The 25,403-nt window shown below is 44.2% G+C and overlaps 4 protein-coding genes across 6 annotated transcripts in view; 2 read left to right on the forward strand and 2 right to left on the reverse strand.

Moving 5' to 3' along the window:
• The window catches only part of TXNDC17 (thioredoxin domain containing 17), a 997,418-nt gene that overhangs the window by 733,180 nt on the left and 238,835 nt on the right, over nt 1-25,403 (reverse strand). The gene's annotated exons all lie outside the window — the stretch shown is intronic.
• The window catches only part of LOC126939805 (uncharacterized), a 910,157-nt gene that overhangs the window by 524,032 nt on the left and 360,722 nt on the right, over nt 1-25,403 (forward strand). The gene's annotated exons all lie outside the window — the stretch shown is intronic.
• The window catches only part of WSCD1 (WSC domain containing 1), a 392,253-nt gene that overhangs the window by 215,870 nt on the left and 150,980 nt on the right, over nt 1-25,403 (reverse strand). Inside the window, exon 5 of the mRNA XM_050765322.1 lies at nt 3,879-3,965. The gene's annotated coding sequence lies outside the window, so the exon portion shown is untranslated. The remainder of the gene's footprint in view (nt 1-3,878; nt 3,966-25,403) is intronic.
• DERL2 (derlin 2) overlaps nt 1-25,403 on the forward strand; it is a 434,214-nt gene that overhangs the window by 22,333 nt on the left and 386,478 nt on the right. The window lies entirely within an intron of this gene.

The raw sequence follows: 25,403 nt of genomic DNA on the forward strand, positions 1-25,403 counted from the left end.
CAGGCTTCAGTCATCTCTGGCCCCTACCCCACTACTTTCTGGGAATGGCTGGCTGGTGACTCCATGAGCAGAACTGCACGGAAGCCTTTAGTTCTACCTCCAGGACCTACATCCAAGGCCCGCCTGCCCTAGGAATCCCTCAGATCCTACTCCCTGAAGAGGGTACCATCTGTGGCTGGCTTCCCCGGCTCTGCCAGCCCTTAGCCCCTCTGCCTCTGATGCTCCAGCCCTTCCTTAAGCCCCTCTTACAGGGAATCCTGGACTTGCTCACCTTCAGCAGGATATACCCTTCCTCCCTCTGCCTTGGGCTCACAGCTTCTCCACGTAAAATCTCTTTGTACTCCAGTTCTTCATGTTCAAGGGTGTGACTCTGCCTGTTCATGAGTGTGTGTGTGACAACTGGGCCCATCTGTGTGCAACCGTGTGCTCATGGAATGTGGACTCTGGGAGCGTGAGGGTCTATGAACATGTGTGTACATGTGAACATGTGTGTACACATGCACCTGTGTTTTCCTGTGCATACATGTATGCATGTGGGCCTCCGTGTGCCCATGTGGGCAAGTCGTGGATACACATATCTTTGTGTTTGTATGGATGAATTTTGTGACTTATAACATCCATGTGTTTCCTGTTATATGTTTTTGTTTATATGCATATATCAGTGTGGTCGGTCAACTGTCAGGTATTCAGATAACCAGGTCATTATATCTGATCATTCAGATTGGGTGCTCCCATTATAACAATCATCTGTAATAGCTAAAAGGTCAAAAACAGCATGACTATGCCTTCCATCTACAGAAATCCTGGTGCACTTCAGAACTCCTTTCCATAGTCTGTGTAACTTGGGCCTCACAAAATGCATATGAGGCTATAATAATGTTCTCCCCATTTTTATGGATGTAGTTTCTGGGGCACAGAGTGTGAAAGGGGCTTTCCCAGGGTTACATAGCAAGTCACCCACTGAGCTAGAAACGGAAGCTGGGGCTCCTGATGCCCAGCCCAGTGGCCTTTAATATGCCTTCTGCTTTTGCTCCCTAGGTATGATTAGAAGGTTAAGGCTACACAAAAATTAACTGGGTGTGGTGGCATGCACCTGTAATCCCAGCTACTAGGGAGGCTGAGGCAGGAGAATTGCTTGAACTTAGGAGGCACAGGCTGCAGCGAGCTGAGATGGTGCCACTGCACTCCAGCCTGGGCAACAGAGCAAGACTGCATCTCAAAAAAAAAAAAAAAAAAAAAAGGCCGGGCACGGCTCACACCTGTAACACCTGTAATCCCAGCACTTTGGGAGGCCGGGGCGGGCAGATCACGAGGTCAGGAGATTGAGACCATCCTGGCCAACACGATGAAACCCCATCTCTACTAAAAATACAAAAAAATTATCCGGACATGGTGGCGGGCACCTGTAGTCCCAGCTACACGGGTGACTAAGGCAGGAGAATGGTGTGAACCCGGGAGGTGGAGCTTGCAGTGAGCCGAGACTGCACCACTGTACTCCAGCCTGGGTGACAGAGCAAGACTCCGTCTCAAAAAAAAAAAAAAAAGAAAAAGAAAAAGGTTAAGGCTAGTTCGGATACGCACTCTATTCAAGTCATTCAGCCATTAAAAGAAATGCATTGTTAATCTTACTATTATTGAGTTGTAAGTGTTCTTTATATATTTTGGATAAAAGCCCTTTGTCACAAGTATTAATGATGAATATAAAGACTGGAGGGTTTTACTTCATATGCAGTCCAGTTTATTGACTTTTTTTTCCTTTGGTGGTTCGCACTTATCTTGTCTTTTCTAAGAAATCTAATGTCATGAAGATTTTCTATGTTTTTCTTTAAAAGTTTTATAGTTTCAGCTTTTATGTTTAGGTCTATAATCCATTTTGAATTAAGTTTTGTTTGAGATTTATTTTTTTCCATACACATATCTCATTGTTCTAGAACCATTTGCTGAAGAGTTACCTTTCCCTACTGGATTATCCTGGAGCCCTTTTTAGGAATAAATTGACCATGTATATGTGGCCATATATATAAACTGAAGTCTCTATTCTATCCCATTGATCTTTATGTCTGTCTTTACACCAATACTACACTGTCTTGATGATTGCAGCTGGTAGATTAAGACATTAGAGAGCATATGTTCCTCTTTGTACAGTCATGCACTGGGTAATGACGTTTCAGGCAACACACACCAGACTGCGTCTATGCTCTGCCAATTGTACAAAAGTACAGTACATACAATTATGTACAGTATATAATATTGATGATAATAAATACTATATATTTACTATACTGTACTTCTTTTTTTTTTTTTTTAGACAGAGTCTCAATCTTGTCACCCAGGCTGGAGTGCAGTGGCATGATCTTGTCTCACTGCAACCTCTGCCTCCCAGTTTCAAGCAATTCTCCTGCCTCAGCCTCCCGAGTAGCTGGGATTACAGGTGCCTACCACCATACCAGGCTAAGGTTGTTTTTTTTTTTTTTTTTGTATTTTTAGTAGAGATGGAGTTTTTGCCATGTTGGCCAGGCTGGTCTCAAACTCCTGACCTCAGGTGATCCATCTGCCTAGGCCTCCCAAAATGCTGGGATTACAGGCGTGAGCCACCGCACTTGACCTATACTATACTTTTTATAGTTATTTTGGAGTGTACTCCTTTGGCTTACTAAAAAAATTTAACTGTAAAACAGTCTCAGGCAGGCCCTATAAGAGGTGTTCCAGAAGAAGGTATTATTATCATGAAAGACGGCGGCTCCATGTGCGTTACTGGCCCTGAAGACCTTCCAGTGAGACAAGACGTGGATGTGGGGGGCAGTGATATTGAAGACCCTGACCCTGTGTAGGCCTAGCAGGTAATGTGTGTGTTTGTGCCTCAGTTCTTAACAAAAAAGTTTAAAAAGTAAAAATGCATACATACACACATAAATGTTTGAACAGAAAAACACTTTTTTATTAGAATATAAAGAAAAAATATTCTTGTACAGCTGTACAGGGTATCTGTGTTTTAGTCTGTTATTGAAAAAGAATCAAACAGTTTAAACATTTTTTAAGTTTATAAAGAAAAATGTTACAGTAAGCTAAGGTTAATTTATCACTCAAAAAAGGAAAATATTTGTCATAAGTGTACAGTGCTTAGAAAGTCTACAGTAGTCGGCTGGGCACAGTGGCTCATGCCTGTAATCCCAGCACTTTGGGAGTCTGAGGCGGGAGGATCACAAGGTCAGGAGTTCGAGACCATCCTGGCCAACATGGTGAAACCCCATCTCTACTGAAAATACAAAAATTAGCTGGGCGTGGTAGTGCGCATCTGTAGTCCCAGCTACTCAGGAGGCTGAGGCAGAAGAATCCCTTGAACCCGGGAGGCGGAGGTTGCAGTGAGCCAAGATCGAGCCACTGCACTCCAGCCTGGCAACAGAGCGAGACTTCGTCTCAATAAAAAGAATCAAAAAAAAAAAAAAAAAGGTCTACGGTAGTGTAGAGTCATGTCCCAGGACTTCACGTTCCGTCACCACTCACTCACTGATTCACCCAGAACAACTTCCAGTCCTGCACGCTCCGTTCATGATGAATGCCCTGCACAGGTGCACCATTTCTCATCTTTTACTCCACATTTTCACTATACCATTTCTGTGTTTAGATGCACAGATACTCACCATTGTGTTACAACTGCCCACAGCATTCAGTTATAGTAACATGCTGTACAGGTCTGTAGTCGGAGCAACATGCTGTCCCCTATAGCCCAAACGTGTAGTAAGCAATAACATCCAGGTTTATGTAAGTTCACTCTATGATGCTCACGCAACAACAAAATCACCTCACAACACATTTTGCAGAATGCCTCCCATTGTTAAGCAATTCATACTGTGCTTGTTTTTGCAAAACTGTCTTACCTCATCTGGATGCTTTACATGTCCACATAGATTTTTAAACTGGCTTTTTCATCTCCAACTGGGATGATGCTTAAGATTGCACAGGATCTATAAATAAATACGGAGAATGAACACCTTAATAAAATGGGGCTTCCTATACACACACATATGTATCTCTCCGTCTATTTAAAGCTTTGAAATCAGCATTGTACAGGTCTTGCACATCTTTTATTAAGTTTCTTCCTAAGTATTTTATCTTCATTGACTCTATTGAAATGGTATTTTAAAATTTCCACTTTCCAATTCTTGATGCCAGTATACAACGTAATTTTTTTTTTTTTTTTGAGACAGAGTCTCATTCTGTGGCCCAGACTGGAGTGCAGTGGCACGATCTTGGCTCACTGAAACCTCCACCTCCCAGGTTCAAGTGATTCTTCTGCCTTAGCCTCCTAAGTAGCTGGGATTACAGACACATGCCACCACACCCGGCTAATTTTTGTATTTTTAGTAGACACAAGATTTCACCATGTTGGTCAGGCTGGTCTTGAACCCCTGACCTTGTGATTCACCCACCTCTGTCTCCCTAAGTGCTGGGATTAGAGGAGTGAGCCAACGCACCCAGCCTACAGTGGATTTTTAAAATTTGATTTGCTATCCTGCAATCTTGCTGTTTCGTCTGTTCACACTTAATGTAGTTATTGATGTGGCTGGATTTAAGTTGACCATTTGTTTTTCGGTTTTTCCTGTTGTTCTTTGCTCTTCATTTACCCCTTCACCAGCTTCTTTTAGGTTAATGAAGTATTTCTTAAAATTTCATTTTCTCTTCTCTATTGGCTTTTTAGCTCCAGCTCCTTTTATTAGTTGTTTTACCATACACTCGGGCTCATCATGCACACCCTTAGTCAATTCTGTTTCATTTCCCACAGGATCCTTCACACTTCCCCTTTACTATTTCCCAGTTTACAAATAAAATACTCTTATAACAGTATAATTATATCGTTATATGAACACCCTCCATTCTTTCTGCTATTGTTGCCTATCTTTTGCTTTCCACAGATGTTTTAAATCATGGCTTGAATTATTATTATTATTGATTGAAACTGTCAATTTTCTTTTTTTAAAAATACAATAGAAAAGCAGTTTTGCTCTTTCCTTCCTGGGGATAGCAAGTTTCCATCAGGTTGCATTTCTCTTCAACCTGGAGAACATCCTTTGGCAGTTCTTGCTGCGCAGGTGTACTGCCAACACATTCTCCTAGTTTCCATTTGTCTGAAAATGACTCTATTTCACCTTCATTTTTGAAGTATGTTTTTACTGAATACAAACAGTAAAACATGCTAGGCTAACAGGATTTTTTTCCCTCTTTAATCACTTCAAAGATGTTATTCCTTTGTCTTTTGGCACGGTTTCTGAGAAGTTAGTGGTAGTTCTTATCATTGTTATCCTACATAAAACGTGCCTTTTTTTTCCTCTGGCTCCCTTCAAGATTTTCTCTTTGTTTTCATCAGTTTGAGTATGATATGGGTGGGTATAAATTCATCTTTCTTGAAATTCTCTGAACTTTTTGTATCTGTGAGTCTATATTTATTTTATCCAATTTTCTTTCTCTTTATTTCTTTAAATATTATTTCTGACCCATTTTCACTCATTATTCAGACCTATATTATACGTATATAATATTCTGACATGTACAATCTGCTATTTCAGACCTATATTCTCCTTCTGCAACTTCTATTGCATATATGTCAGATTGTTTGACCTTATCTCATGAATTTCTGAAGCTTTGTTCATTTTCTTCATCTTTTTCCTATCTGCTCTGCTGTGATTGGATCATTTCTAGTGACCCATCTTCAAATTTATTTATTCATTCTCTGTCCTCTCTAATCTACTATGAAGCCCATCCGGTGCATTTTTTAAAAATTTCAGTTATTATAGTTTTCAATTCTAGAGTTTCCATTTGGTTCCATTCTCTGCTGAGATTCCCTATTGATTCATTAAGACTATTTTCCTTTAAGCCTTTGAACATATTTATAAAGCTGCTTTAAAGCCTTTGCCTGGCTAAATCTAAGACCCGGGTCATCTCAGGGTAAGTTTCTCTTGGTGGGTTTTTTCCTTGACTAGAAGTCACATTTTCCCATTTATTTGTGAATGAATTCCTGGCTCACAGGCTGTTTCCAGTCTTGGTACACTGAGGATCGCAGAGTTTCAGCCCCCGCACATCAGTATCTCTGTTTCATTTCTAGTCTATAGAAACTATTCTGATTTTTAATATGGCCAATCCTATCAAAAACAAGACCAAATGATATTTGTACTTGCATGACATCTATGTTTGTATTATTTGCATGTGATTGAAGCGGAGCAGGGCGACTTCAGCACGTGCCCACTCCACTGAGACAAGAAGTCAGAAGCATTTCTTAATACTTGGAGCTATTAACAGAAAACAGCATGAGCTGTTTAGAGTTAGAGTTACTCTCACTGCAAGCACTTAAGGAAAGCCTCTAGGTCTATTGTGGGGAGTGCTACGGAGGGAATTCCTCCCTGATGGGGGGCTGGAGCAGATGAACCCTGTTTTGACTTGTCCAAACATATCACCTTTCAAGTATGAAAGTGTCCAGCACAGAGCTGGCACCTGATAGATGCTTTTAAAGTGTGTACTGGAATTATGATAGCCAAGTTCAGCTCCTCACGGCCCAGTATGGTGTGGTCTCTCCTCTGGGTGATATTTACCTTTAAGCAGCAGAACTTCAATCCCAGTGCCCAGGCCTGAAAATTGCTCCCACCATTTCAGAATAGAAAATGTTTCTCAGCTGAAAACCACATTTGCTGGTTATGAAAATGATTCAGAGCATTTTTTTTCACATTTCTGTATTGATTCCCAGCCTTCTTGTTTTATTGTACAATAACAGGCCCCGGGATGGAGAATATATTACTGCACACACGTAAAAGAATCTCTTCCCAGGGAATTGTCTGCATACCAAGTGCTGTGCTTGACGCAGATTTTTTAGTTTAAAACAAAGGCAGCAGGCTGCCAAGAGAGCATCCGGGCTCTCTTTCTCTGTGGCTGGTACACCCGAGCTCAGAAAGCCCAAATGGACCTCACGTGAGGTCTGGCTTCACGCCTAACCACAGTAGGGCTGGCTGTGAGTGGTGTCCGCCCAAGCCCAGCCCTGGGGAGGAACACGTGTGCCTCCGATCTGATTGGAGCCAATGGGCTGTTATTGTCATCACCACCTAATGGGACTCATCTGTCCACTCCACACTCCTCCACCTAATACTGCAGGCCCTAGGGAGGGGTCCTAAATGTCCTAGGGGTGAAACTCACATTCCCCCTCCCAGCACAACTAAATGACTGAGTAATGGCTCCATCAGTGGCCATCTGATTCGTCTGATCCCAAGGCGAGGAATACACAGGCCGGCCGTGTGTGCGGGGCCATGTGCAGGGATCTCCATCCATCTCTGTCTCCCAGGATACCCATGTTCATTCGTCAGTCCCTGACAGGAGCTGCTAGTCAGTGGCAAAGTGAGCAACAGTGAACGGCCTCTTGGTTCTGTACAACACCCAGTGTGCAAGACCCAGCTCCCTGCCTGTCTCCTGCCCACAGGGAAGTATAGTGGGTTCAGCCAAGCAAGGTGTGGGTCTTTGGGTGAAAGAATATGAAGCATGGGTTTCAAAAAGGGGAGGGGCCTGGAAACTTGAGCGACAGAGGAGGCCATGCTGAGGGAGGAGACGGCAAGGAGAATTCTCTGAGAGCAAGACACATCTACAGTCTGACTCGTGCTGCAAAAGGGTCTAATTGCCCCGGTCACGGGTCAGGCAGCCCACAGCCCCTCCCCTAGCCACTGGGCCAAGGCGATGCTGAGACGGAGAAGGAAGTGCACGCAGTCAGTCCTCCCCTGTTTGTTCTGCAGAGATGAGCACATTGGACCCAGCGCATGAACCCCAACTGCTCCCTGCCTTCAGCCAACATCCCCAGGAGCCCACTGTCGTAGCCAGCCGTGGGATAGTGCTGAGCACCACTGCCCCAAGAGACAACGATTTGGCTGCTTTGATGAAGGGTTGCCCCCTGCCCTCCAGAGACCAATAAAGCCTTGCTCCCTGGCCCCTTTCCAAACTTCCCTCGAGGGAGCTGCCTGCGGTCTTTCTGCAGCAGCGGAAAACCTGCTCTGCCGTGTCTTTTCTCAATACAGAATCCCCTTTGAGGAAAGGGCCTTAAGGCTGGCCCAGGCTGAGCAGAGACAAGATCAACCCTGATCACCCCTGACTGTGAGCACTCAGGTAAAAGATGAAATGGTGCCTTGCTCACCCAGGTTTGCTTCTCTGTGCTTTGGGGAATCCTTGTGGGATTGAGCATCATCCAGAAGCAAAAGGGGTGAAATGACTCCACAGCCAGAAAGATACATAGGCTCCGGTGTACAAATAGCAACTGAGCCTCAGTTTTCCTTGCACGTAAAATGGGGATGATAATCCTTTCCCCCATGCAATTGTTCTCAAGACCTAGAGAACTCACAAAAGTGCCTAGCACAGTACTGGTCACAGAAAGGGCAGGCAGAACCATGTGGGACTGGAAAGGATCCCGGAGCAGGTTCATTTCTAGCCAGGGCCCAGCTTTCCTCCAGGAGGCTGGAGCCTGTTGGATAAGGATCTATCTAGCAGGAAGGATCACTTGCTCTCAAGTCTTGACAGGTTTGGTTTGCTTAGAAGTGAATCAGGAGACAGGCTGGACGTGGTGACTTACGCCTGTAATCCCAGCACTCTGGGAGGCCGAGGTGGGTGGATCACGAGGTCAGGAGATCGAAACCATCCTGGCTAACACGGTGAAACCCCGTCTCTACTAAAAATACATAAACAAAATCAGCCGGGCATAGTGGCAGGCGCCCGTAGTCCCAGCTACTTGGGAGGCTGAGCCGGGAGAATGGCATGAACCCAGGAGGTGGAGCTTGCAGTGAGCCGAGATTTTGCCACTGCACTCCAGCCTGGGTGACAGAGTGACACTTTGTCTCAAAAAAAAAAAAAAAAAAAAAAAAAAAAAGTTAATCAGGAGACAGACCAAAGGAGGCAAGAGACTGGCTGAATCCGGGAGCAGGCCTCTTAGCTACACGTAGGACAAGAGTGTCCCCTGGAAGTAGATTTGTCCTGATCCTGACCCCCACGAAGCCTAGCCTGTCCCCAGGCCAAGATGCAGCCGGAGGCACTCGTTGACTGAGCTTGGCCCCCATTCCCGTTTCTGACCTTCAGCTGACATCTTACCCTGGGCACAACTGAACCCTAATCCCAGTCATGTATCTGCCCATTTAATTCCCCAAATCTACTTCTGACCCCATTGGGCCTGGATGAGAACGTGGACAATTCCGTGAAGCCCCTTTCTTGTCGTGGAGGAGACAGGTGTAAACATTGTAAAAACCCAGAAGTCCTTGTCCCCCAACATTTCACAATCCCACATGCCAGAGGGCGGAAGTGTCAGTGACAACCCCACTCTGTTCCCTTATTATCTTCCATCTCATAGCTTCCATAGATATTTGTTTATTCACAATTAAAGTAAGAAAAACAGCCCATCTGAAAGAGGATGGCAGACCCCAGCTGTGGCCTTGAGATTAGAACCCACAGGCTTCAGTGCACTGCCCTGTCCCATCCTTCTAGATGAAGACCCCCTACCCACCCACCAATGTCACTAGAGATCCCCTGGACACAGAGGACACTTCAGGGCACCTTCATGGACACTCCATTGTGGATGTGCTTCTCTTCTGACTTGGTCACCATTTGTAATCCCTCTCTATCCGCTTCAGCCTCCATCCAACCCTTACCAGCAAGGCACTCTGAACGTGGAGGTAACTCCACGCCTCTCTCCCTGCCAGGGAGAGTCAGACACTAGATGCCTATGGATCTCTCCTGTTCCATTGGCCATATTCAGTATCCCAGCCATCTCTGGCAGGGCCAGGCTGGTGACCTAGGCCTTCACGGACTGGACTCTCCAATCGGCATCTGTGTCTGAGTCGGCCAAGCTGGCACAAGCCCTCCTGGAGTGTGGGGATGGGAGGAAGTACCTCTGTCCTTAGTCCAACTTCTGTTGGGTGAAGAGACAACTGAGTTGGATGTCAAGCGTGCCTCTCCCAAAGACACAAGGGATGACCAAGGGACCCAGTGTGGGGACTCAAGGAGAGGCTAGAACCACAGTTGGGTCTCAAAGTCAGGACCAGGAGCTGACAGAAATAGGATAAGAGTGAGAGCAGGCTGGTGATAAGAAGAGCGAGATGCTTGCCATGATCATAAGAGGTGCAGGAGCCCCGGGATAGGCCTGGCACCTGCCGATGATTCCTGGGCCCCAGTGTGTGTGCTTGGGAGTGACTGTTTCAGGGCCAGCTCACAGGCTGTCAGGACTATCAGGCTCTCCCAGAGGGCCACAGCTTCAGGCTCCCTTAAGATCCCCGGGAAGCACCTGACTTTACAGCTCCCCCTTTTCTTTACAGAGAAAACCTGAATCCAAATAAGGTTTCACACCACACTGCTCCCAAATTCCAAATTCCTGCATCCAACTGCCTACCTAACATCTCTACTCAGAGGCCTGAGAATCACCTCACACCCAGCAGATCCAAAACTGCGCTGACATCCCACTGCCCAAGCCCATTCCTCCCACACCCTTCTTCATCTCCAGCCTTCCGGATGCCCCAGCCAAAAACTTAGAGTCATCTTCTTTCTCCTTCTTTCTCTTAGACCCCAGACTCTCTCAGCAAATCTCATCAATTCTATCTTCAAACTACATCCAGAAGGCTGGGTGCGGTGGCTCACACCTGTAATCCCAGCACTTTGGGAGGCCAAGGCGGGCAGATCATCTGAGGTCAGAAGTTCGAGACCAGCCTGGCTAACATGGTGTAACCCTGTCTGTAGTAAAAATACAAAAATTAGCAGGGTGTGGTGGCAGGCACCTGTAATGCCAGCGACTCGGGAAGCTGAGACTGGAGAATTATTTGAACTAGGGAGATGGAGGTTGCAGTGAGCTGAGATTGCATCGCTGCCCTCCAGCCTGGGTTATAGACTGAGACTCCATCTCAAAAAAAAAAAAACCATCCAGGACCTGTGCATGTCTCGCTGCTACATTTCGATTGCTGCAGTCCCAGCCATCACCTCTTGCCTCCTACTGGTCTCCATACATGTGCCTTTGCTGCACCATAGTCCAGTCTCCACACAGCATTTGGAACAAAAATCAGGCAGTGGGCTCCTTTGCTCTGACCCTCCTAGGACGCCACTTCGCTCAGCGAGAAAGCCAGGGTCTTTACAATGGACTTCAAGACTCCATGACCTGGTGCTCAGCCACCTCTCTGACCCTTGCTACTGCCACTGCCGCCTCCCTTTCTCCTGCACCAGCTATGCCAGCCTCTCCTATGCAGGGACTGGATGTGGAGTTTTCCTTCAATCTGGCTCACTCCTCTTCCAGATATCCACACAGCTAACCCCCTCTTGCCTTCCTCAAGACTGTGTTCAAATGAACCCCTTTTTTTTTTTGAGAGAAAGGGTCTTCTGTCGCCCAGGCTGGAGTGCAATGGTGAGATCTCGGCTCACTACAACCTCTGCCTCCCAGGTTCAAGCCATTCTCCTGCCTCAGCCTCCCGAGTAGCTGGGATTACAGGCGCCCACCACCATGCCTGGCTAATTTTTATATTTTTAGTAGAGATGGGGTTTCACCATGTTGGCCAGACTGGTCTTGAACGCTGGGAGCAGTGACTGACGCCTGTAATCCCACCACTTTGAGAGGCTGAGGTGGGCGGGTCAAATGTCACCCTCTCAAAGACGTCTCCCTTGGCCAACTTCACTTGCAAGTCAAGACACTCCCGCCCCCAACCTCTCGCCACTTCTGATACCCCTTTGCGCTGTCCAACTCTCTTTTTCCCCTAAGCACCTGGCATTCTAGTATATGACATGATTTATTTATGTATTATGTTTAGCCATTGTTGTCCATCTCCTCCAATAGAATGTAAGCTCATGAGGCAGGAAGCCTTTTCACCGACGAATCCAAGCGCCTGGCACATAGCAGATGTTTAATAAACGTTTATTATTCAATAATGAACCAGCATGTGCCCTAGAGTCAAACAAACTCACGTTCACATCCTGTCTCTGCAATGTGTGACTCTGTGACTGTGGCTCAGGCACTTCCTGCCTCTGATCTTCCATTTAGCTTTCCCACCTGTGGAATGGGGATTGTGGTATCTACTGCCCCCGGCCTGTTGTGAGGACCCACTGAGAGAATGCACGTGATGAGCGGAAGCTGTTGTTGCCGCGATGGTGGCTGATGAACGCCCACCACGCTCAGCATGACGCACGGCTGCGGTTGCACCCACAGCACTCAGGCAGCTTTCAGAGGGGCTCGGCTGGTGCCCGGATAGAACGCATTCAGGGCTCCGCAGGGGCATCTGCAGCGTCTGTGAAGTGCGGCCAGAAAGGAACAGGAAAGCTTAGACATCACAGGCTGCAATTCCAGTGCACGAGGCTAGACTCTGAGGCTGGCGTTCAGAGGCACCGTTTCCACATGGATGGACTCTCACAGAGAGGACATGATTCTAATCAGCTCAAGAAACACAAAGCCCATCTATCTTCCATTGTTTAAGGAAAGAACTCATCTTGGGAGTGGGGCTGTGGAGGTGGTGAAGAGAGTAAAGCCGGAACAGATTTAAATGATAAAAAGCAATTGAACAAGAGAGCACAGGGGCCCCAGACGCCACTGGTCATCATAATTGCACGTGTGCCCTTCTCAGCAGTGGGAACGTGGGGTAAGGGTAAAACTCGTCACGACGACAGCCTTCACCGATTACAAAACACTTCCATATCCGTTGTCTCATTTAATTTTCACAAAACCCATTCAGGTTTGGCATTATTCACTCTATGTATTAGGTGAGAAGCCTGGGAATCACCCACACTGCGTAAATGACCTTCAACATGATACAGAATCTTCCATTCGCTTGTTCACTATACTATATATTTCTGTATTTCTTTTTTTTTCTTTTTTTTTGAGACGGAATCTCACTGTGTCCCCCAAGCTAGAGTGCAATGGTGCCATCTCGGCTCACTGCAACCCCCCGGGTTCAAGCGATTCTCCCACCTCAGTCTCCCTAGTAGCTGGGACTACAGGCGCACACCACCACGCCCAGCTACTTTTTTTATTTTTTAGTAGAGATGAGGTTTCACCATGTTGGCCAGGCTGGTCTTGAACTCCTGACCTCAGGTGATCCACCCACCTCAGCCTCCCAAAGTGCTGGAATTACAGGCGTGAGCCACCATGCCCAGCCTCTGTATTTCTTTTTAAACTATCTATTGATGAATAGTATCCATACAGAAAAGCACACAAATATAAGATGGATTTTCACTAGGGGAACATACCCACATCGCAAAATAAAAGAACATTGTCAAAAACCCAGAAGCCCCCCTCCTCCCCAGCCATGCTTCTTCCCAGGCACAGCCCTCCTTCTCCCCAAAGGTCACCTGACCTCTGTCCCCATCGATTAGCTCTGTCTGTGCTTTAACACTCTGCAAACACAATCATTCCAGATGTATTCTTTTGCTCAACATCACGCTTGCCATGTGTGTTGTCATATGTGGCTGTGTATGTTGTCATAGCTGGAGTTCATTCATTCATAGCTGTTTTCATAGCTGGATCATTCATTCATGTTCATACAACCGTGTCCATTCATTCATAGCTATTTTCATAGCTAGATCATTCATTCATGCTCATACAGCCATGTTCATTCATCCATAGTTGTTTTCATAGCTGGATCATTCATTCATGTTCATACAGTCATGTCCATTCATCCATAGTTGTTTTCATAGCTGGATCATTCATTCATGTTCATACAGCCATGTCCATTCATCCGTAGTTGTTTTCATAGCTGGATCATTCATTCATGTTCATACAGCCATGTCCATTCATCCGTAGTTGTTTTCATAGCTGGATCATTCATTCATGTTCATACAGCCATGTCCATTCATCCGTAGTGTTTTCATAGCTGGATCATTCATTCATGTTCATACAGCCATGTCCATTCATCCATAGTTGTTTTCATAGCTGGATCATTCATTCATGTTCATACAACCATGTTCATTCATACGTAGTTGTTTTCATAGCTGGATCATTCATTCATGTTCATACAGCCATGTCCATTCATCCGTAGTTGTTTTCATAGCTGGATCATTCATCCATGTTCATACAGACATGTTCATTCATTCCATGGCTGTATATTCCATCGTCCAAATACAACAAAATTAATGTATCATTCGAGTAAGTTGGTTATATACATCTAGCAGTGGACTTTCTGTGTCATCATGTGTGTACACTTTGTTTAAATTTTGTGTTCCAAGTAGTTTGGAAAGTAGTGATACAGCTCTGATGAGTGGAGCAACACCAAGGTTCTTCGTTTTGAGTTGAATTGTTAAAAACGACTCCCACACACGTGGAGTGGTTTTAAGGAGCAGAGAGTTTACAGAAAGAAAGAAGGGAGAAGAAAGAAGGAAGAAGCTCCCCCGTGCAGAGACAGAGGGAGGGGGCTCCAAAGCCGAGGAAGGAGACCCCATGTGCCACGGATACTAGCCAGTTTTATGAGGAGGCTGGAGGAGATGGTGTCTGATTTGCACAGGGTTCAGGGGATTGGTTTGAGTAGGCATGTCATTCTCATAGCCTGTGAAAAAACTGGCCCTCCCACTCTAGCCTTGTAATATGCAAATGCAGGGCTCTGTGATGTTCTACACACGTGGGGATATGTAGGGGTGGCCTTGCTACCAGGCACATGTGGTGGCAAGGAAGAAGATGGTGGAATCCCCATGTTTGGGTGGACCCGGTTTCTAATGTCTAGTATTTGCATATTAAAAGTTACTGGCCCGGGTCTAAGAGCCAGGGCTTTTCTGCTAGACCAGAAACATCTCTGGGCCTAGCGTGGTGGCTCATGCCCGTAGTCCCAGCTACTCGGGAGGCTGAGGCAGGAGAATGGCGCCAACCCGGGAGGTGGAGCTTGCAGTGAGCCGAGATCTCACCACTGCACTCCAGCCTGGGCGACAGAGCGAGACTCCGTCTGGGTCTCAAAAAAAAAAAAAAGAAAGAAAGAAAGAAAGAAAGAGACAAGAAACGTCTCTAGAACTGCTTTAAAAATGAAAATTTTCCAAGGACCCCTTTTCCTCCCTATCTGCCTGAAATAATTTCTTAATAACTCCTACCACACTCCCCTGCAGGGAGATGCAAACTCCTACCATGTGGAATGCTACTGTTCCAGAGTAGTTGTACAAATATACACTTGCACCAATGTAGAAAAGTTCCAGTTGCTCCACATCTTCAACAACACTTTATATCCTCAGTCCTTAACTTTTAGCCATTCTGGTGGATGCATAAAGGATCTCAGCTGTGGTTTTGATTTGTAGCTCCTTGACTAAACAGGGTGAGGTCCTTTTCCAATGCTTATTGGCCATCTGGATTGCCTTATTTGTGAGGTGGCTGTCCCAGTGTTATAGTCGTTTTTTCATTGTCTTTTTTTCTGATTGATTCGTATGAGTTATTTATATTTTCTGAAAATGAATCCTTTGTTGGACATATAAGCTTCAGATATGAGGGCTGAGAAGGCTTTCATTTTACCAGATGGCTAGAGAATTGTTTCAGAAAATTATACCTTTACTGTGAATGAAATTCTTCCATGTACTTGGGTCTATTTCTGGAATCTCTATTGCTTTCATCCACCTGTGTGTTTCTTCTCCAGTATTAAACTGCTTTATTGCTGAGTTTCAGATGTTTTGGTATCTTATCAGGCTGGTCCCATGTCAGTAGTTTTTTCCCTCAGAATTTGCTCAGTTATTTTTTATAGTTTTTTGTCCAGATGAACTTAGGTTTTATTTCATCAGATTCCAAAAGGAGAAAAATCCTGTGAAATTTTAATCAGAATTTCATTTCTCAGTTAAATTTGAGACCACACTCATCTCTGTTAGGGTGAATATTCCTCTCTAGAGCCAGGTCCAGAGAGTTTGAAGCAGTCTTTTCTGTGTGCCTCTCAAAAGAGAGTAAAAGGGGTAATGATCAGCTCAAGCTACCCACATTTTGTACGCTTTTTTAGATTTTCCGTAATATTGTCTAACTGGCTATTTTTAGCATACAGCAAAACTGTTGGTCTTGACTATTAATGTTGAAATCCACCACCTCACTGAATTCTTCTGTTGTTTCTACTGACAGTTTCTCAGCCTGCTCTTGGAATCAGCAAGTATATGGTCACATTATTTGTGAATCACAACACTGGACCTCCTCCTTTTCAATATTTTTGTCTCTTGTCTAATCTCATTGACTTATGCTGTGAGAACAACGTAAACTCCACAGTGAGGTTACCCACGAGGCCACAGAAGGAACTGTGAACATAAACCAGCAAAACTGAGAGGATAAAGGTGAGGCTTCTCAACCTCAACATGACTGACATCTTGGGCCAGATAATTTCTTATTGTCGGGGGCTGTCCTGTACGTTGAGGGATATTTAGAAGCATCCTTGGCTGCTACCCACTAGATGCCAATAACACTGCCCCCAAGTTGTGAAACCATAAATGTCTCTAGACATTTCCAAATGTCTCTTGGGAGGGAAAATCACCTAGAGTTGAAAACCACTGTTCTAAGGGAAAGTAGCTGGCTCCCTTCCCCCTGAGCTGATTTTGAGCAAATCACCACAGGGCATCTGTCTTCTCTGTTCTCTTCATTTCAGAGTCCCCAGGGCTATCAGCCCTTTTATCTTCACCTTTATTCCACCCCTCTTTGACCTCAGACTCAAGAAATCTAGGATTTTTCCCAGCCATCCTTTGCAGATGCTGTTCTCATCTTGCATGCCCTGAATTTAATGAGGATGCTTCTCGCCTTCCACCATGGTTTTGATTTGAGCTAAACTTTTTAAACGGTGCTAAGAAAATACCAGTATGAATCAGTTAGCCTGTTTTTAGTTGCACGTAACAGAAAACCAATTCAAATTGGCTTACAAAATAAAGATGATTTATTAGCTTGCATAAAAATAGCCCAGTGGTAGTTAAGTTTCAGGTGCAGCTTGACTGGGGCTCCAGTTTCATGTCCCTGTGACTCTCTGAGCTCCGGCCTCTTCTGCATGCTGGCTCTGTTGTCTGGCTGGCTTTCCTCTTAGAAAACGACAAAGGCTGCCCTGTTCCAGACCTAACATTTGCACACCATATAACCCAGAAAAAAAATAACGCTTCTCTTCTTCAAAGCTTTGAAGGCAAAAAAAAAAAAAGTCCTGGTATTTACTCTGATTAGAACATCCTAAGACTCTTTGTTTACAACAGTCTTAGTGATTGTTTATACCAATCACTAAGAAAGAAAATATCTTGCTGAGCTATTGTCCATCCTTAACTACTCACCGTGGCAGTGGAACTCCACTAACCAACTTGGGGCTCAGAGAAGGGGTGGAGGTCGATTCAACCCAAACCTTTGTATACTTGTAACGGGGGAGGGAGGGATGACAGTGGGAAGTGCACCATCTATTCCCATTATGTAAGGTTAGTTCGTTGGTTTGTGTTAAATTAGTGGTGAATATTGAATTCAGTTAAAATTCCTTTTGGCGTCCATTGAGTTGATCCTCTGGTGTTTTCCTCCTGTGATACATTAATAAAATGTATTATATTAATAGATGACATAATTTTGAATGGCCTTTAATTTGGAGGAAGAATCCCCTTGAATGTGGTGTTTTAGTCCTTTAATATGCTATGGAAATTTCTACCATCAATTTAAATGGTTCTTTATGGTGGCTGTGACATTGGTCTAAAGTTTTGTGTTTTTGTGCTAACTTTGTCAAATTTTGGTATGCTGGTTTTATAAAAAGATTTGGAAGACATCCTTACTTCTCTAGGTTCTGGAAGGGTTTAAATAGTATCAGAATCATCTGTTACTTGAACTTTTGTAAGAATTTACCTTTGAGACCATCTGGATCTGGCACTTTTGTGGAGAGGTAGCTTTTTTATAACTTTCTCAATTTCTTCCATTGTTTTTGCTCTACTTAGGCTTCCCACCTCTTATGGGGCCGATTTTGGTCATTTAGAGTTCCTAGAAAATATCTATCTCACGCATTTTGTCAAATTTACTTTGACTAAATTTTTTGTTAAGTTTTCCTGTTCTATTCAATTTCTTTTGGATCTGTGGTGTTTTCTCTTGTTTGTTTCTAAAGCAGTGGATTTGAACCATCTCCAAATTATTTCTCAATTTTATTGTGTTTTCCCCCATAAACTTCTTGAATTTATTTATCTCAAATAAATTCATTCTTGGATTTATTTATCTCAAATAAATTCATTCTTGGATTTATTTATCTCAAATAAATTCATTCTTGGATTTATTTATTAGCTCTATCATTTTTATTTTATAAATTAATCAATACCTGTTTTCAAATTTTTTTGCATTGATTCAATTGATCTCTTTTAACTTTTCATATTGGATGTTTAATTCGTTTTACTTTTTTCTTGCATAATGTGGTCTGTAATATTGCAAGATCTGATTGAATAAACAAGAAATTCTAAGGCCAGGCATGGTGCCTCACACGTGTAATCCTAACACTTTCAGGAGGACAGCTTAAGGCTGGGAGTTTGAGACCAGCCTGCGCAACACAGTGACACTCCATCTCTACAAAACATTAAAAATAAATAAAATATAAAATAAAATAAGATAAAAAATATTCCAGTTCTCAGACACCAAAGTAAGATGAGAGACGGATCACCATGCTGAGTATTTAAAGGAGGTAGCCTAGAACTAGTTAGGTGAATGATCACGATAAGGATAAAACAGGATTGAATGATGAGCCTTAGAATACATTTTTGGAGGAGCATTTATTTGTAGAGAGCTATGCTTTAAGTCAGACCCCACTCTGAAGGGTGGCAAGAACAATGCAGTCTCCTGACCCCAAGCTAGTGAGATGGTTAGAAGAAAGTATGGGGGTTCTATATGGTTGGGGGCACACAGAACAGGTGCCTGACCCGCTCCTGAGAAAGCTCATACAGCCTGTGGCAACAGGGGTAGAGGTCTGCCCCTAGGTAGCCACAGCACTCCCATCCCATGGGCACTGAAGATGAGGGATCCTCAGGAGGCCAGGCAAAGACAAGGCTGTGCCCCAGGAACAAGACTGGCAGGAGACCAGTGGAGAAATCTCCAAAGAAATCAGGCAGGTGCTCTAAGAAAGAGTTAACTTTGACCACATTTCAGGTACAAAACTTGGGAAGTCACCTTAGGGAAGTTCTAGTCCAGAAAGAGTTTTCTGTACCACATTCTTTCTCCTTCTTTCCCTCAGCTTGAACCCAAAATGAGTAGGAAATGGGGGTGGGAAGGGAGATGTCAGAAACACTCTTAATCACGGGTGCGGTGGCTCACGCCTGTAATCCCAGCACTTTGGGAGGCCGAGGTGGGTAGATCACCTGAGGTCAGGAGATCGAGACCATCCTGCTAACATGGTGAAACCCCATCTCTACTAAAAATACAAAAAAAAAAAAAATTAGGCAGGCGTGGTGGCAAGCGCCTGTAGTCCCAGCTACTCAGGAGGCTGAGGTGGGAGAATGGCATGAACCCAGGAGGCAGAGCTTGCAATGAGCCGAGATCATGCCACTGCACTCCAGCCTGGGTGACAGAGCAAGACTCCTTCTCAAAAAAGAAAAAAAAAAAAAAAAAGTATGTTTGTGCTCCAAAGTGATGATATCAAATTTTTTAACTACCTGAGAGTTATCAGAAAAGTAATGAGTATGCTTGTACCCTAATTGGGTGTCAGAGGAAGAACAACCCAACCAAGCAAATTAAAAGGACAGTCAAAAATAAAGATGTTTTCTAATTAAATGGGTCCTGCTTTTTAACATACTGGTTACTGGGTACACGTGCTTGGTTTTTTAAGCATTTTAAGAGTAAAATTTTTCTCCAAGCTATATTTCTAAAGATCAATATATAGCATTTTCATTCTCATATATTCTTATCTTTCAGAGATTCTTCATTTTCAGTTTCATTTATTCTTTAACCCAGAAGTTAATATAAGAGAATTTTTCTTTAGTTTCTAGGTCATTGATTTGCAAGTGTTGCTATTGTCTTGATTTTGCTTTTAAGTTTTATTGTATTGAAGTCAGATGACATAAATTAGACACTGGAGTCATAACTTATACAGGCCTTAGGTTCTAAGGATAGTGTGTGAGAAAAAGAATTATACATTCTGATTCTCTTACATTTTTCTTTGTTGCTCTTTATTTTCCCCTCCCATCTAGAAATCTTTAATATCTCCTCTCAACTCTTTGTGACATGAAATGTCACAATAGTTTGTGTTAATGTGAATCTTTTGTCATTCAGTATGCTGGTTCTTTGTATATGTGTATCCCTTATTAATGGGGAATTTTCTTGTATTATTTCTTTCATAAGTTTCTCCTCTCCATTTTCTCTGCTCATTCTAGAACTTCTATCAGATATTGGACCCCCTGGAGTGATCTCTTAGCATTGCTATTCACTCATATTTTCCTCATTCTTCCTTTATGTTCTCCTTTCTTGGAGATTTCTTCGATTTAGCCTCCAACCCTTCTCCTAATTTGAAAAACAGAAACCCACAATTTAAAACTTCATGCCAAATAAAAGAAGCCAGACACAAAAAGTCATACGTTATATGATTCCATCTATATGAGATATCCAGAATAGGCAAATTCGTAGAGACAGAAAGTAGACCAGGGGGTGTCATGGGATGGGGAGAAATGGGGAGTAGCTGCTTAGTGGATACACAGTCTCGTTTAGAGTTTTGTTTGGAACTAGAGAAAAGTGATGGTTGCACAACTAAATGCCTTAAATGGTTAACTTTCTTTAATAAAAATTTCACTTTAATAAGAAAGTAAAATAAATGTTTCATAAAAGCAAGTGAAGGAGAAAAAAAGAAATCAGTAATCATGCTTTAATGTCCAAGGTCTCTTTCTCATTCTCTTAATTTTATTTTCCATGGCATTGATTTTGTGGTTTCTTTAATGAATATAGTATCCTCTGAAATACCTCTGAGGACACCCATTAAACTTTTTTATTCTCTTTTGCTGCTTGTACTACTTCACTTTAGAATTATTTTTAGATATTTATTTATTTTTATCTTATTTTTCCTGTTACAGGTTGGGTAGTTTTAAAATATGTTCACAAATCCTTTGATACTTTTCCTTTCAAGAGGGGAAGCCCAATTCCCCTCCAGAGAGCATGGGGAGCTGGACTTAGTGATTTGTTTCTAGTGAATGGAGGAAGCTGGAAATGATGGTATGCAGCATCCAAGACTGGGTTGTAAAAAGTTTCCTCCTTGCTATCTCTCTTGGATCACTCAATCTGGGGGAGTCCAGCTGCCATGTCATGAGGACACTCAAGCAGCCCTGTGGAGAGGCCCATGTAGTGAGAAACTGAAGCCTCCTGCCAACAGCCAGCAAGGATCTGAGACCTCTTTGCCTACAGTCATGTGAATGAGCCATCTTGGAGGTGGATCCTCCTGTCTTCAGATGTGCACCTCATAAGAGGTCTTGATCCAGAACCACCTGGCTAAGCCATTCTCAATGTCTGACCCACAGAAACCGTGAGATCATAAATGCTTGTTGTTTTAAGCTGCTAAGTTTGGGGGCTAATGTGTGGCTTGGCATAACTCATACAGAGGCTTTTTTCAAATATTCGACAATGCCCTGTTTAGTTGTTTTTCAAGAAGGAGGAAATGGGAAGTTGTGAGAAGCTGTGAACACATGAGCAGGTCTTGTCTGCTTGTGGGTGTTGCTTCAGGGTGATCAGGTAGGGAGATGGCCAAAACACTGGAGATCTACAAAGGGTAGAAGGAGGAGAAAGCCTTTTCTCTGAGATCTTTCAATATACTTTTAAAAGAACAGGGATAGCTGCCAGATGCTCTGTGAAGGGAAAATGAGAAAGGGACTGACTGTACAGATACTAAATTAATCCCCCTTTCAGCCTGTCTCTCATTCGGTTCACCCAGGGCTTCAGGGTCTAAAGTCTCTGTTGGTTCTAGAAGACAAATGGGCATCTCCTTCACCTGTATCCCCTCTACCCTTCCAGGCACTGCCAATGACCACGGCACTGCCAATATACTCTTCTAATGGAAAGAAATGTACTGAAGCCTCCTCTCTGCTGTTAGTAGACCTTCACCCACTGTCTTTGACATCATCAGTTACACTTTTTTTTAACTACCATTTTAGTGGATCCCTAGAGGAAGATAAGATAACGTCTAGTAATTTAACCACAAGTCCCTCCCTTTAACCCCTAATCTTTGCATCAGAGTCTCACTCTGTCGCCCAGGCTAGAGTGCAGTGGTGCTATCTCGGCTTACTGCAATCTCTGCCTCCCAGGTTCAAGCAGTTCTCCTGCCTCAGCCTCCTGAGTAGCTGGGATTACAGGCATGCACCACCACGCCCGGCTAATTTTTGTATTTTTAGTAGAGACAGGGTTCCACCATGTTGGCCAGGCTGCTCTCAAACTCCTGACCTCCAGTGATCTGCCTGTCTCAGTCTCCCAAAGTGCTGGGATTATAAGGCATGAGCCACCACACCCGGCCTGCATCACTTTATTTCTAACTCATCTCTTGTATACAACTTATAGTTAATTTGTTTGCTTAACCAAATCTGAGGCTTATTTTAATAACTGTATTTGTTTCATTTGTTTTATGTGGGTAATAGATACATTTGATCTTACTGTATCCTCATTTGTGTTGCTTTAAAATCTTTCTTGGTGCTCATTTCCTACATGGATTATCTTATTTGACTGTATGGCTTCCTTCTTACGGATTAGAAAGTGCATAAAGTCTATTCTAGTCTCCTAATAGTTGCCTTTATAATTTTTTTTTTAAGATGGAGTCTAGCTCTCTCACCCAGGCTGGAGTACAGTGGCACAAGCTCGGCTCACCGCAACCTCCACCTCCTGGGTTCAAGCGATTCTCCTGCTTCAGCCTCACAAGTAGCTGAGATTACAGGGGCCCGCCACCACACCCGGCTAACTTTTATATTTTTAGTAGAGACGGGGTTTCACTGTGTTGGCCAGGCTGGCCTTGAACCCTGACCTCAGGTGATATATCCACCTCGGCTTCTCAAAGTGCTGGGATTACAAGCATGAGCCACCACACCCAGCCATCTTTATAATTTTATGAGTGATATTTAATCCTGGTGTCTTAGCTGTCTTGGTGTTTTACTGTAAAACAGAGGTCTCCAAACTTTTTCTATAAGGAGCTAGATAGTAACTATTTTAGGCTTTGGAGGCCATATGGTCTCTGTCACAACTGCTCACTTGTGCTATGGTAGTATGAAAATAGTCATAGACAACACGTAAATGCATGAGGAGGCCTGTGTTCCAATAGAAATTTATTTACAAAAACAGGTGGTTTTAAAAAAGAACAGGTGGCAAGTCGAATCTGGCCCATGAGCCATCATTTGCCTACTTCTAGTCTAAAGATGAGAAACTCATCTCACATATCTTCATGGTGTTGATATCATGCAAACATTATGCAAGATGCTAACGCTGGGGAAGAAGTGAAGGGTGCATGGTGCATTTCTTTGCAACTTCCTGTGAATCTATAATTATTTCAAAACAAAACTTTCTTTAAATTCAAGCAATTGACATAAAGAAGGCAAAACTATTTTAACAACAGCCACCTTGCCAGGCGCGGTGGCTCACGCCTGTCATCCTAGCACTTTGGGAGGCCAAGGCGGGCAGATCACCTGAGGTCGGGAGTTCGAGACCAGCCTGACCAACATGGATAAACCCCATCTCTACTAAAGATACAAATTTAGCCGGACGTGGTGGTGCCTGCCTGCAATACCAGCTACTCGGGAGGCTGAGGCAGAAGAATCGCTTGAACCCGGGAGGCAAAGGTTGTGGTGAGCCGAGATTGCGCCATTGCACTCCAGCCTGGGCAACAAGAGCGAAACTCCATCTCAAAAAAAAAAAAAAGAAAAAGAAAAAGAGCCACCTTGAACAAGTGTGGAATTATGCAATGGTTATGGAAGGACAACATTCCCCGGGGTCCAGTCCGAGGAGCCATCACCATCCTGGCTTTCTAGCATCAGAAAAAATAGCTTCTAGGGAGGCTGGAGTTTCCTTGCCCACAGCAGAACTGGACTGATATGTGTGCAACTTGCCATAGAGAAGACTGTGCGCCAGCCATCCTGGAGTGATAGAAATCAGTTATTGCAAGAAACTGGCTCATCCACATAGCTACAGGGCTCAGAGCTTTAGGAAGCCCTAAATAATCCCTTTATTGTATTTTTAAATTTATTATTATATTTTTTAAGAGAAACAAGGTCTTGCTCTGTCACCCAGGCTGGAGTGCAGTGGTGTGATCTTCGCTCATTGCAGCCTCGATCTCCTAGGCTCAAGGGATCCGCCTGCCTTGGCTTCCCAAAGTATTGAGATTACAAGCATCAACCACCACATCTGTCCCCCTTCATTCTACAGACAGGAGACTAGACCCACGGTTACAGAGCGAGTTGGAGGCCATGCTGAGTCTAGAGTCTAGTCTTAAAATTTTCCTGGCCTGGGCTTTGTAACCAAAACAACCATCTTATGCCATCCCAACCCCCTCTTTCCTGAAGGTCTCAGAGGCCTTAGCCTTAGTATGTACGCAGTTTACTTTAAGGTCACCTTGAGAATGCCCAAGAGCTTGGAAGCTGGGCAGGAAGGGCGAAGCAGTGTGGGCCCTGTGGTTCACATTGCAGAGCAGTCAGCACCCAGAAGCTAAGGAGCCGGAGGTATGCAGCGGCTCTGTTCAAGCTGTGGGCCCCCCATCATAATGTTCCCTAGTTCCCAACGTCGTTTGGGAGCTTACTCTTCTATGACGGGCATCTCATGATTAAATCAAGAAATACGTACTGAGCACCCACTCCAGAGCATACACTGGGCCATGCAGGGAGGGATAAGGCAGTTTGGATAAGACAGAAAGGTCCCTGCCTCTGGGGAGCTTACAGTCCAGTGGGGTATTGGCCTCTCATGGAGCCCACCCAAAGGATACAGGACAAGCATCTTTTCTCTGGCATTGCCCAGCAAGTGAAGATGCAGAGGGAGCCCTTTGGCACCAAGCGGGCCCCTGACTCTGAGGGCACAGTCCCACGTCTCCCTGAAGGACCTCCCAGGACGGACAGGCCAGTGGCTGGGATAAGAGAGCAAGAGCTCATGCTGGAGAAACACCCACCCGCCTGAGGTCAATCCTTGCAGGACATACTGTCCCTCAGTGCTGCTGGACCCATTCCCTGGCATCCTCACACCTAGCCCAGCGCTCAATAGTTACTTGTTAAATAAAAGAATGAATGAGGAGATTAAGTTAACTTCCCTCAGCTTCAGTTACTTCTTTTGCAAAATGAAGAGTGTTATAGAGATCAAATGAGGAAGCCGGCTAGGAAGCTAGGAAAGATTTTTGCAGAGCTTTGTGTGTTCTGAAACACAAAGAAGTGAAACAGAATCCAGATTCCAAAGGGCTTTAAGAGGTGAGATGAAAGGCTGCTCCCAGCAAGGAGAAACATGCAAGGGAAATGCAAATTCCCGTGCTGGGGCCTGAAACTCAGCCGCACAAGAATAGGCAGCT

Source organism: Macaca thibetana, chromosome 16 (assembly GCF_024542745.1).
Source record: "Macaca thibetana thibetana isolate TM-01 chromosome 16, ASM2454274v1, whole genome shotgun sequence".
NCBI classification, from domain to species: domain Eukaryota; kingdom Metazoa; phylum Chordata; class Mammalia; order Primates; family Cercopithecidae; genus Macaca; species Macaca thibetana.